Raw genomic sequence first — 14018 nt, forward strand, 5'->3', positions numbered from 1 at the left:
TATTGTTAAGTGATACTTTTGGAGGAGTCCTAAATTTTGTATTCATTAAAGTAGGAACTCTTCTATTTTTGGGTATTCAAGAAACTTTCGGAAATTTTGATGCGTTATAATATTGGCAAAAAAATATTACTCTTGTCATCAAAGTGGATCAAGTATTTCTCCTATTATTACTTGCCTCACCACTTTTGAATTTTGTCACGAATAAAAGACTTCATCTCCATTTATAAAATACCAAACCAAGAACGCTTCTTGTTTGTATTCAACATATTTTCAGCCCGGATCTAGTTGTGAGGGATGTAGCGTTCTCTCTTTCAGTGCCTCCGCCTATGCACACTCCTAAGGACAATAAGGTGAGAAATCTCAAAAAGTTTGTATTTTGCTCGAAACTGACCGTAATCTAACTTTCGTAACAAAAAGGCAGACGACGAGGTCGAACTGAAATATTATTTAATCGAGAGAGGGCGCCAAATTCAGGTACAATTAACTCAACGTCCGTGGCTGCAATACTCCGTTCACGGCCAGATTCCGAATAAACCAGCTGAACATTAGAACCTTGGGCCTTACAATATAGTTACTACTGTTCTCAGAGAACCAACTTTGCCTCCAGAGAAGGGTCCGTTGCTTCAAACGAACAACTAGATGATCTCACACGGACAGGATCGACGCAATGAAAAGCCACTCCTACGCAGAGCCAGCCAGCTGGTTCTGCGCAGTCTCCAACACCTAGAACTGTACTTCAGGAGGAACATCGACGGGGAAGCCATCAATGAACTCTGTCCAGCAGTTTCTTACACTGGGAGCTTTGAGAGTTTTGAGAGATTTCCAAACGGCGCTGTTACATTTGAAGCCAGATCCGAATCCAATCTGCCAGAGACGGTCTCCTTTCTTTATCCTGCCCTTGGCCTCCATGTACGCGAGCTCATACCACAAGGAACTGCTCGACGTATTTCCAAACCTAAACAACGTCATCCGATTCGGCTCCATGTGCCAGTCAGAGAGCTGCAAGTTCTTCTTCACTTCATCTAGAACAGCTCGCCCTCCTGCGTGGATGCAGAAGTGCTCGAAAGCTAGCTTGAAATCGGGAATGTAAGGTTTGACGCTAATGCCCAGCAGCTTACGTCGTAAGAAAGCGGTCGCGAACCGAAGTTTCTCGCAGAATGGCAAAACGAGAGGCCCGAGGGTGGTAATGTTGGTCCTCAGAGCGTCCCCTGCGACACTCATTAGCTCTCGCGACAGGTGGACGCCCGTGATCCCGAACGCATCATCTTTCTGCTGCACACACCAATAGCATTTGTCGTGGGAAGCCTTGTGAGTCCTCACTGTATGCATTAGCTGATACTTAGCTCGATGCCTGTGACCCCTGACGTTGGACAGAAGTGCAGCCGACCCTCCCAAACGGAAAAGGCAGTTCGAAACCAGCATTGCCTTATCGTTGCCTCTGTACCAGTTGAGAGTTATGTTCTCGGTGCTTATCACAACCGCGTAGGACTTTGTATGCACTTGTAGTAGGTCCTTGGCAAGTCCGACCGCGATGACACCGGCGCTGCAGCCCATCCCTCCCAAGTTGTAGCTGATAATGTTGGTTCGCATTCGATACCGATTCACAATCATCGCGCACATCGACGAGGTTGGGCAGAAGATACTGCAGTTCACCACCAGAATCCCAACGTCCTTTGGTTGGACTTGGGTCTTGGAGAAGAGCTCATCGAGGGTGCCGAACATCACGTTCGCTGCCTCGCTTCGAGCCTCCTCGAGGCATGGATTCGGAGGCACATTAGTGACAGCAGGAGGGAAATAAGTCTCTTGACCAATGCCGGAGCGCTGCAGGATCTTCTTCTGGAAGTCAAGGCTGTCGTGAGTGAAGCACCCGGTAAGGAACGATTTGGCCATGAAATCGTGCATGGGGAGTTTTCTTTCATCCGGAGGGCGGTAGCAGACGAAGTCCAAGAGGTAAACAGGTGTCCTTCTGGACGTGAGGAAGAAGAGGGAGAGGACGAATAGTACGATAAGTGCGAGGAGGGGGGCGAGAGAGAAAAGCTGGGGGAGTGAGAGGAGGAAGCTGAGGGTTGGAAGGAGGCGAGGGAGGGGGAAGAGAGCTATGACTAAGAGCAATGCAAGGCGAGAATGGATGGTGAGTTTGAGGTGAAACGGTAAGCATTGAGTTTCCATGGCTGGTGAAGATGACAAAGGAAGGGATATCACATGGCTATTTATATTCATTCTAGATGACAAGTGTCATTCCGCCCTCTGAATGATTTGCAGACCCCCACCCACACTCCATTCAAGTGTGCCAAACCTATCATTATTCTTTCTACCCACACCCATTCAAGGGTGCCAACCCTTTGTGCTACCTCGTTTGTCTCTTCCCTCCCCCTAAGAGCCGGTCCATGGGGACCGGCTGAACAAGCTTGCTCAGAGCTTTTTACACTTCCCTCCAATGCCTCCAGGCCCCATGCCAGGCACTGGCTAAAGCCACCACGAGCCTTGAATGTAGCATAGTTTGGGGCTCACGGAACCTAGAACCACACCCAAAAAAGGCACGCAAACCATGGAGCGGGCATCTCCGGTCGCCAGGGGGTGCCCCTTGCCACCCCCTGGAAAGGAGCTTCTTCTCCGGTGGTGCTCCTCCATAGAATTCGGGGCGGGTTCAAAAATAGGCAACGATCTTGGCTTTCATGGGATATGCTGGTCCATGGGGACCGGCTCTAATGCTCAAGGGCTTCATCGTTTCTACTTGTGATAAGTCAAAAGACGGGCTTCCCTTAATGCTTTGTCCTCCCCACATCTATCTACCTCTCATATTATTTTAAGTTCCCCCACCCCACTCCATTCAAGGGTGCCAACCATATCTTGGTACATCCTTACTCCCTTGTGTCTCTTCCCTTTTGCTATGCTTCTTTCAAGCTCCCCAAGCCCACTCCATTCAAGGGTGCCAACCCTATCATACTACATTCTCGCTTCCTTGTGTCTCTCCCCTCCCTTGATGCTCAACCCCACTCCATTCAAGTGTGCCAACCATATCTTGGTACATTCTTACTTCCATGTGTCTCTTCCCTCTTGCTATGCTTCTTTCAAGCTCCCCTACCCCACTCCATTCAAGGGTGCCAACCTTATCGCAGTACATTCTCCTTGTGTCTCTTCCCTTCCACTAATGCTCAAAGTCTTCATTGTTTGTTCTCTTCACAATCCTCCAGTGAAAAAAGGGTTTGCCCTTAATTCTTTGTCCTCCTCATAAGCCTTTCTTCCCCAAAACTATCGAGCTGCCCTTAATTCTTTGTCCCCCTCATAAATTATTTTCCCTCAAAACTATTTACCTATCTATTTATTTATATATTCTGCTTATGCTACTTTCAACTTTTGCCACCCCACTCCATTGGGACTCCATTCAAGGGTGCCAACCTTATGGTTGAATATTCTGACTTCCTTATTTCTCTACCCTTCCCCAAATGCTCACGGGTTTCATTTATCCTCTATTAGAACAAATTGATATTTTGGGCATAGCATATGGTGTAGACACTCTCTAGACATTATTGATTGTAGGACAGTGTGTGAAGTTGTGTGAGCACCTCAGTAGGTGAGTCTAGTGACTTGGTAGTTAGGTATGTCAGGTTGGTGTGATGTGTGGGATTGGAGTGATCATAGGAGATAACTGATTGAGCTAAATGATTGTGGATCTGAGATCTACCAACATGGAGGCAGTTGCCTATATATGTAACCACCCATGAATAAAGTGTTGCTCAGTGTGCCTCAACATTTGCCTCATTATCTACACCATTCCAACATGTGGTATCAGAGCCTTGAACCACTTCTAGCCATGCCTACCTAGCTTCTACCACGTGTCCACCTTCTTCCCCAAACCAAACATGAGCTTTCTCTTCCTCTACTCTTCTACCCTGAGTTTGTGAGGACAAATTCATTGCATCCAACCATTGATTTCTAGAATTCTTCAATCCCAATAATCCTCTCCTCAGGTTGCACCTTTCCACCAAAATTCTGCACGGATTTGCAATGCCGACACGACATGTGCTGAGCAAAAATGCACAATTGGTTCCAAGCTCTTAGATGAGGTTTAGCAATGGCTCGAGCTTCTTGCTCGTGATTTTGGTTGACATTGGTCTACAAAAGAATCCGCATTCGTCATTTTTCTTCACGATTTTGCTAGTGCAATATTGGGCGACATGACGCGATTCTTTGCAAATGCTTCCTACTGCTAATGGGTGACTACAAGAGCTCAGATTTCCACCTGAAATCCCTCTAATTGATGCACCAAAGCTCTCTAATTTTGGCCTACAGTTCTTGTTTCTTCAATTTGGGGGTGATGGTCAAAGTTTGACTATTTCTTGCAATTGACCATCGCAAAGTTTTCTCCTCTATCTATTTTAGTTCCTTGAACTCTGATTTCCAAAAAATTATTGAGTTTATACCTCGCATTTGATTTATTTTGGAACTTTGTGCTTGTGGAAAGAGTTTGACCATAGTTGACTTCATGTTTGACTTGGCATAATGCCTACTTCTCAAGGGTGCACAAGTGTGGTTTCAGCCAAGAAAACCAAAGAGGAAAATCCCAAGGAAGAGAAGACAAGGATGCCCAAGTACAAGGTCATCAAGAAGACACTACGACTTACAAGTCATATGAGCTTCTATGCACAAGAGTAGACACTGCCCTTGTTCTACTGGTAAGACCCTCTTCATATTTGATTCATTTGAAGGCATATGGGATGCATGTGATCATAAAGTGGAAGTCAACTTGCTGGAGGCTACTCTTTTGGTAGCATACTTCACTAAGCAAGGAGCAGTAAAACAAAGGAGTTGAACCAACAATGATATGCTTGTGCTCTTAGAAACTATGAAGACCAGGAAGAAAGAACCAGACCAAGATGTTGCAAATACCTCTACCAGTGAGGAATCGATGGAGGAGACTTTCATCCAGGAGGGATTTGGCCCTAAATTCTTAGATTAGGATTGTGTGTTTCACTACAAGGCATAGGCCATTTTTTGACAGAAATACCAACTTATTTACACCAAAAAGTTTCTTTTGATGGGCACAAATGTCAGTATTTACGTCACTATTAACGTTGAAAAATAAATGTCGCTATATAGCGACTCTAGTAAATGTTGCTATATAGTGACACTGGTAAAGCGTCGCTATATAGGGACCCTTAACAAAACTTAAAAAAAACATTAGTGGGGCTAAAAAGGGCCACAATGAGCCCTGTTTGCCCCCACTAATGTTTTTTTAAAATTAATTACAAAAGAATGTTTACATGCACATAAAAGAGCACCTTGTTTGTTACAAAATTTCCCTTGTCAAAGGGGTGATACAAAATCGCTCAAACGAGTTGAGAGACAGAAGCATATACATGCCGAAGTATATACAACCTTGTTTGTTATACAATTTTCCTTTCAAAAAGGGTGATACAAAATCGCTCAAGCGAGCCGACATACAAAAGCATATACATGCCGAAGTATATAAAAACTACTACTACTACTGCTCATCCAAATCATCGTCGCCATCATCGTCATCATCATGGTCACGTTGGACTGATCCCTCGCCCTCATGAGCTATGCCTAATCCCTGGCCCTCATGAGCTATGCCTGATCCCTGGCCCTCGTGAGCTACGCCCGATCCCTCGCCCTCGTCGAAGCCGTGTAAGACAAATCCCTTGAGACTTGCCTACTCGTCATCATCACTCACCTCTGCTGATGGGACGTTCAAGCTTGCATGCTAAGAGTGAAACCATATTAATTGGAAATTAGATTGGAAGTCATCCACGGTTGCATGAATACTGCTACAGTGACTATATGGCGGAGATCATGAGACCAGGAGATCCACACATGGATATGCATTTTCCTTGGTCAAGGTGCTATATCATGGTTGTCAAAAAAACATCCAGCTGTTTCTTTATCTTTGACTGAAGTAGAATATAGAGCACTCACTACAAGTGCATGTGAGGCTATATGGCACAGAAGACTATTGTCTGAAATAGATTACTTTGATGAGTCAAAGCCAACAACAATATACTGTGATAATCAATCGACTCAAGCATTAGTCAAGAATCCAGTATGTCACTCTAGGACAAAGCACATTGATGTCAGAGAGCACTTCATCAGAGAAAGAGTATTACTTGGTGACATCACATTGCAACATTGTGATAGCAAAGATAATGTTGCAGACATCTTTACCAAACCAGTGGGTAAAGAGCTTTTTGAGAAACACTGACTAGCTCTTAGTTTGATGCAAAGTAAAGACATTCCCATTAAAGGGGTGTAATGGAATGTAATGTTTAGTCCTTCTTCGATTCCCCAGAATCATCATCTTGAGGGAAGGCCTACTTCATGATGTTGATCTTGAGGAAAGGCTTTGAGAGATCACTCTAGGTCAATATCATGTGATCATATGTGCATAGCACTTACCCAACAGAGTGCTATAAAGGAAAGGGTTAGATGCCCTAACCCTAACCCTAAATGGGTTTGCATATATTCTACATTTTCAACTAAATCTAGTGTACAGTTAGTCATTTGTGGTGTGCTTTCTAGCTATGCCCTGTCTCCTCATCTCCACTCTTATCCTCTCTCATCTTCATATTTTGTCAAAGAATGGTGTTTTAGATAATGGCACCACTGCCATTCTCCACTAGTGGAATAGACAAGAATGCACATGTGAGTTTAGGCTTCTCAGTGCCATTTTCTAGTGCCGAATAAGAGATTGGCACCACTACCATTATTTATAGGTAGAAATGTTTACCCTAATATTCTAGGAGGGGTATTCTAGTGATTATGGGAGAATGGTGCCAGGTTCCAATCCACATGTGAGTTTGGAGTTCTCAGTGTGATTTTGTAGATCCCTGCATGAGATTGGCATCACTACCATTCTCCACCATTGGTGGTAATCCCGTGGTAATCTACACAAACTCAACATGTAGATTGACATTCCACTGATTTTATTGGTAGACGGATAATGGCACAAGTGCCAATGCACATGTGAGTTTAGGATTCCTTGTGCCATTTTTCAGGTCTTGGTATGAGATTGGCAACACTGCCATTCTCCAGAAAGTCACATGGATATTGCCACAAATCCATATGATCCCTACATAGTAGAGACTATGATCACTGCATAGGAGGAAAGTTGAATCTCCCTACTCTACCCTATATATTTCAAAGATGAATTTACTCTATACTTGGAGACTGGCATCTCAAAGATTAGTATCTTGCCATAATCTACCCTATGCATTTTCTGCCACTATAGTAGTGGGGAAATGGCATTTAAAAGCTAAATTTCACATTTTTGGCTATATTCTGCCCTATGCGTTGATTAAGATATCACTAAGAGAGTGTAATTTTAAAGATTAATTTCACATTTCTTGCAAGTCCACCAAAGTGCAATGATCACATGAGAATAGGGTAGTGGCATTCCATTGATCATATTGGCACTAGGAGAATGGCACAGGTGCCAATCTACATGTAAGTTTAGGTTCATAGTGCTACTTTCTAGGTTCTAGCTTGAGATTGGCACCACTGCCATTCTACATTGGTGTTTTTAAGGATGGAACCACTTCCATTCTCCACTGCTGGAACATAGAAGAATGCAGATGTGAGTTTAGGATTCACAATGCCATTTTTTAGGGCCTAATAAGAGATTGGCACCACTGCCATGCTCCACTGGTAGAAATGTTTACCCCAATATTCTAGGAGGGGTATTCTAGTGATCATAGGAGAATGGCACCAGGTTCCAATCCACATGTGAGTTTGGGGTTCTCAGTGCCATTTTCTAGTTCATTGCATGACATTGGCATGACTGGAATGGTGTTTTAAAGGATGGAACCATTGCCATTCTCCACTGGTGGAACATAGAAGAATGCACATGTGATTGGCACCACTGCCATTCTCCACTAGAGGCATTCTTTTCAAGTCTCCTATGGGCAGCTATCATATTGAGATGAATTTTCCCTAATCTACCATATACATTTCAAAGTTAAATTTACCCTTTTAGTGTAGCATGGCACTGGTGCCAATGTACCTTTGATTGACCTAAATCTTTTACTTAAAGCGTTCACATTTTGCCAATTTTTAGAATTTTTTGATATTTTTTTATTTTAGAATGGTACTAGTACCAAATCTTACATATAAATCTTAATTAGTGTCCCAAGTCTTTCACTTCATAACTAGAAATTTCCAATTTTCACATTTTATTTATCTCAAGGGATATTTGAAAACTAGAGTTTAGGTTTTGAAATACAATTTCAAACACAATTTATATATTTGAAATACAAATTAAAATTAAAAATATCCATATGAATTTGAATTTGAATTTATATTGGAGAGAATGGCACAAGTGCCACTCTACACATCTAAAATTCAAAAGGGAACAATGGCGAGAAAAGCTATATTTCAAAATTTGAATTATTTAGTAGTTTCAAATTATCATTTTAACTTTCAAAATGTACATTGTAGCCAAATCAAGCGCTTTCCCCTCATTTCAATTGATCCCTTTCCCTCATTCTCTTTTCATTTCTATTCCTTTCCCCTCATTTCAAGCTTCTTCCAAGTCATCTCCTTTCCACACACAGGTATGGTTTGTAATTTTTTAACATTTTAGTTGAAGAGAGAGAGAGAGAGAGAGATAATAATGTTTCCTAATGTTTGCAGCATGTAGGATTCCGTGCTCTTCCCTCTGCATCCATGAACTTTAAATTGGCATGCTCACTAACGGACTACTTTTAGTACGCTATCCAAGTCTTGAAGCTCTTGGAGACAATCGACTTTACTGAAGGGCACGACCGCGATGCCGTGTAGTGGAACAGTTTTAGCTCAAACAATTATAGCCCAAGGCTTCTGCTTACTCTAATGGACTCACGCAATTTTGCACCGACACCGAGTCACTGCGATGAGTCACATCTGCACATTGCAGGATGATTTTTAGGGCAGGGGCACCACATATGGCATGCATGGAGACTGAGGAGACTGAGGTTAGGGGCCACAAAATTGAGGAGACAGAGGAGTCTCTAGTTTGCACCGAAAAATTGAGGATCAGGTGACGGGCTCTAAGGGAGAAGTTCGTGTTGCACGCTGATTGAGGGCAGGGGTAGAATTGAGGAGTTTGAGGGTGCCAAAGTGACTGAACACTGCATGCATGGAGAGTCTGAGGGCGCCGCAACACTACTGAGGACTGAGGACAGTAGTGAGGAGAGTATGAGCATCTAAGGGCATGCACAGAGACTGAGGGGCGTATGATAGCTATAGTAGGGGCATGTGGCAATGACAACAACAATAAGGGAAAGAGATTAAGGAGATCAACAGTAGGGCAAAGAGAGTCAAACGAGAAGAAGGTAGGTACTAGGGTTCTTCAATTTTTTACCCTTACATTTCATTAGTTTAGCCTTTTGCATTTCTTTAAATAACAAATTTAACTTGACCTATCTAGCCTATTCAACCTAGGTATAACCTATCTAACCTATCCCACCTATGCATTTCTTTTTTATTGTAACCTACCTAATCTATGATGCTCCTTTTCTTCCCTTTATCCTCTCCTTTTCTATACATTATCTATTACAAAGTTAGGGATGTTGAAAAGTTTTCAAATATTGTAAAAATGAGAATATGAAACTAGCCAACTCTAATAGTATTGGGAACTGTTGAGTACTTTAACGAAAATTCTAACTATACTCATAGATAGCTATAGTTTTGAAAGCAACTTGGGATTGTGACTAGATATATAAATACACCCATTGATTTTGATGATCCTTGGTAGCTCAACCAATGAAAGAATCTTTGTATCTATTTCAGAAGTCTGAATGTTTTAGTCTCTAAGAGAATTCCAAATCTTCCTAAGAGGGATTCCAAATCTTCCATAAAGTTTTCATATAATATAACCCCATGTGACCATATAAGTTACGATTAGAATTTTAGGATTTTTAGTTGCATACGCCTATCCAAAATCTATTACTATTGAGAATACTACCATTCCCATGGTGACTTGTTCATGTATACAAAATTTCCATTGGCATTGAAACTAGTAACTGTCAATTGAGAAGCTTATTTTTCTTAGCATATTGTGCGTTTAGATGTCTAGACCATGGGTAGTAGTAGTTCATCTACACCAAGTTTGTCTTTTGGATCTATTGCTAATGCTACTAATGTTTAATAATATTTGAATCAATTTTGAATGCAATTTTAAAAGTATAATTAAAAGCATCAAGGGACATTTTGGCGTCACAAAAGGTCCCCCTTGACAAAATTGAAGTGCCCTAAGGTGGATGAAACCTGTGTGGAGACATGATGAAGAGAGTGCTCATGACATGTACCTCAAGTCAATTAGGTTCCAAGATAGATTATCATGGAATCATAAACAAAATCTTGAGTGAGTGTGCATTTCTCTCTTAAAATGTGTATTCAATAGTTGAATACATGATAGGCCTCTTATATAGAGAGTGCCCTTAGAATAGTCAACACTTGTGGGATCCTCTGATCCACATCTCTCCTTGTAGATATCCTTGATCCACATCTCCATATCATGTAGTCCACATCCTAGGGTGGCTACTTTAATTCTTTCCAATACCATACCTTAGCCTTTAATCTATGTGCTCATGGCACCATATCTCAACACCTCCGCTTGGTGCCATGATCCTTTGGCTACTACAAGGTGGTCAAATGTGAGTTACAAATGCATCACCTTCCCTTAGTGCATGCATTGCTACTTAAGGTGGTCAAGTGTGGTTTTTACAAGTCAATACCTCCCTTGCCGTAATGCTGTATTTGTGGATGCCATGTTTTGTGATATGGTCGTCTCATGCACTTGTGCTTTTGGCATGCTTATGACAACGATGTGTGCATTCATGCTTTGATTTGTCATTCGTTGCAAAGGCCTTACCAATTGATTTCTTTTAATATTCACCAGTGTATAATTGCTAACAATGATTCTGATGTGACAAACGCGTAGAGCTCGAAGAGCCGATCACTTTTTCTTTTTTGAGCGTGTGCAAATTCCTCCTGGATTGCAAGTTACGCTTTGTTGAAGTTTTTATGAAGAAGAGGCCTTGATGATGTGGTAGAGGCTCTTCATATGCAGCTCACAGACTATGCTTAGCAAGGGTGCTGAGTGCTTAGGTGGCACTTGGTGATGTGGCACTTTAATTAACCCCATAACCTAAATCTAACCATGGTTTAGTAAGGGTTGAGTTGACTAGAGTTGGGTTTACTTAACCATTGACCAAGCTAGAGTTAAATTTAACCATAGCTACATCTTATCTTGCCACATGTCTTCTCCATGTGTTGGCACGTGTTTAATTGTGAAAAACCTTGGGAGACTTTGTGAAGAGATAATGATCTCGTCTGCGTCGCGGTCGGTGGAGATCGATTGGAGGAGCGATGCTGTGCTTTGCTGAGTCGTAGGTCGAGGCTGGAGAGGTGGATGACCGTGGGAGATGCACCCTTCACTAGAGAGGGTCGCTTTTTCTTTCTGAGCCGATGCAGGTCAGAGCGTGGGGGCAATTCATTTGGTTCTGTTGCGAGTTGTACTGGTCTAGAGCTGGATGTTGTTGGAGCAGCGCTAGTTGCTGCTGTCCCATTTGTGGGCGCTTAGGCTGAGGAAGTGACTAAGGTGGCAAGCAAGAGGCTGTGGGCCGATTGGTGAGACTGCCGTTGAGGAAGGCTGTAGTTTACTAATGGTCGTGTGCAGCCATCGTCGTGTATATCTTCTGCCAAGAGCTGGGATCTTGAGTATGGCGTGGCTCGTGGTGCCTTGTAGAGGGTCATGAGGGTTGTGAGGCCTCTATTGCGGGGCGCTTTGGAGCTTAGGCTAGTGGAGCGGAGCCTTTGTGAGCAGGAGAACGTTGGCGTGTGCGATGTTGTAGAAGGAGTTGCTGGCCGAATGGCTTGCTAGAAGCCTTGTGCTACCCGCCAAGTCTATAATCGAACATCAAGAACTCATTGCAGTTCGTGTTTGGCAGTGATGCTGGGTCGTCGCCCGTTACATGCAGAGTTCTGAGTTGAGGCAGCCCATTTGGGAGGCCGGTCGGTAGTGCGCTGTGGAAGGGCCCTTACTGGCTAGCTTAAGTAGATGTCTCTGTATGATGGTCTATGGGCCGCCTTCAAGCTTGCAATTGTAGGAGGAGCAACAATCGTCTGAGAGGCTGGATATGTTGAAGCCTTAGGTGAGTAGAAGACTCTTTCACAATAGAACACTCTCAAGAAGAAACTTCTCTCTCAAAGAAACCTCCTCCCAGAGATCAGTGTAGCGAATATATCTATCTCTGTCTCTCAATGCTTAGTCTCTTTCTCACAATAAGAATGAACGGAATTCTCACATAGAAATGAATGCAAAGAACTCACAATTCTCTCTCTCAATCATTAGATCTCTCACAAACTCTCGAAAGAGATGTATGAAAATCCTATGGACGGAAATTCTTCCAAGTGGATGAAAATTTCTCTCAAGAGATGGGATTCTCTCACCCAAAGTGGACTCTCACGGAGAACACTCAAGAGAACTCACAATCACTCAATCTCTCTCACGCACTCTCACTCTCTCAAGGATCGCAATGCCTCAGTGAAAAGCGAGGGAGCTCTGGTACCATTACTCATGACATGTACTTAAAAACAATTAGGTTCCAAGATAGATTATCTTGGACTCATAAACATAATCTTGAGTGAGTGTGCATTTCTCTCTTACAATGTGAATTCAACATTTGAATACATGATAGGCCTCTTATATAGAGAGTGCCCTTGGAATAGTCAACACTTGTGGGATCCTCTGATCCACATCTCTCCTTGTGGATATCCTTGATCCACATCTCCACATCATGTAGTCCACATCATGTGGCTACTTTAATTCTTTCGAATACCATACCTTAGCCTTTAATCTATGTACTCATGGCACCATATCTCAATACCCCTAAAGCTTTTCTTCCACCATTTAATCTATGCCACTGCTTTTTTCCACCTATTTAATTTATGACGCTCCTTTTCTTCCACCTATGCACTCCTTTTATTTAACCTATGCATGTTGTGATCTAATTCTCTGAGGAGCATGATTCCAAAGCCGACATTTCTTTTTGTGGAGAAAAATCACATGCTTGTAACCTAATTCAGTCTGCAACTTAAAATTTTACATTTTTAGGACCTTGATCAAGGTAAGCATACTCTAACATAAAAATATGTAACTCAGCATAACTAAGCTAACATGAATAAACTCACACCCCAATTGGTAAACCCGTGTTCTCTAGTTTTCAAGTTTCAATAAAGTTAAGCAATCCCATTCTGCCATTGACTTATCAAAGTAATTAGCTAGGTGTTCTCTACTAAGGATGCTATGAGAGTGCTCTCAACGGAAGCAAGAATGGAAGAAGGAGAGAGAGAGAGAGAGGGAGACAGAGAGCCACACAAGTTTTGGTGGGTGCAGAACCACCCTAATCGTCTTTTTCATTCATTTATATATGTGTTTGAGTATTGTACATAATCGGGGTTAAGGCACAGTGACCGTTAACCCCCACAACCTCCCACGTAAAGGACAATGTGCCGTTAAGGGAGAATAACTAGTGAGCATACTATCCAATGCCCATCAATACACGACAATACTCAAACCGCTGACTAGGTAGACTCTTCGTCAGCATATCTGCAGGGGTATCATCTGTATGAACCTTGACAAGCTCTATGCGCTTGTCCTCAAGTACCTCCCTGATGAAATGGTACCTGACCTCAATGTGTTTGGTCTTTGCATGAAAGACTGGATTCCGTGCTAGCTGAATAGCACTCATGGAATCACTATGCAATGGCGGTACACCTGTATGAATCCCATAACCTGGAGTCCCTACTGGACTCACTGTATCCAAGAAAGATACACCTCCTCAATCGGGAACCATGAGCATAAGCCTCGCAGCCAAACACACGTAAATGCTCATAACATGGTGCCCTGCCTGTCAAGAAGTCAAATGGCACTCTACCATTTTCTATCCTGCAAACCTGATGTCTGCTAGCAGCTTATCCTCTATGCACTTTGCACATTGTAAAGTGCCGATGGGCATAGG

The 14018-nt window shown here is 42.7% G+C and overlaps 1 pseudogene; it reads right to left on the reverse strand.

The window, feature by feature from the left end:
- Positions 1–723: 723 nt before the first annotated feature.
- Positions 724–2169, reverse strand: LOC147881482 (3-ketoacyl-CoA synthase 11 pseudogene; annotated as a pseudogene).
- Between the last annotated feature and the right edge of the window lie 11849 nt (positions 2170–14018).

Source organism: Dipteris shenzhenensis, chromosome 31 (assembly GCF_047967505.1).
Source record: "Dipteris shenzhenensis isolate YYH24624 ecotype China chromosome 31, Dip_SZ_1.0, whole genome shotgun sequence".
NCBI classification, from domain to species: Eukaryota; Viridiplantae; Streptophyta; class Polypodiopsida; order Gleicheniales; family Dipteridaceae; genus Dipteris; species Dipteris shenzhenensis.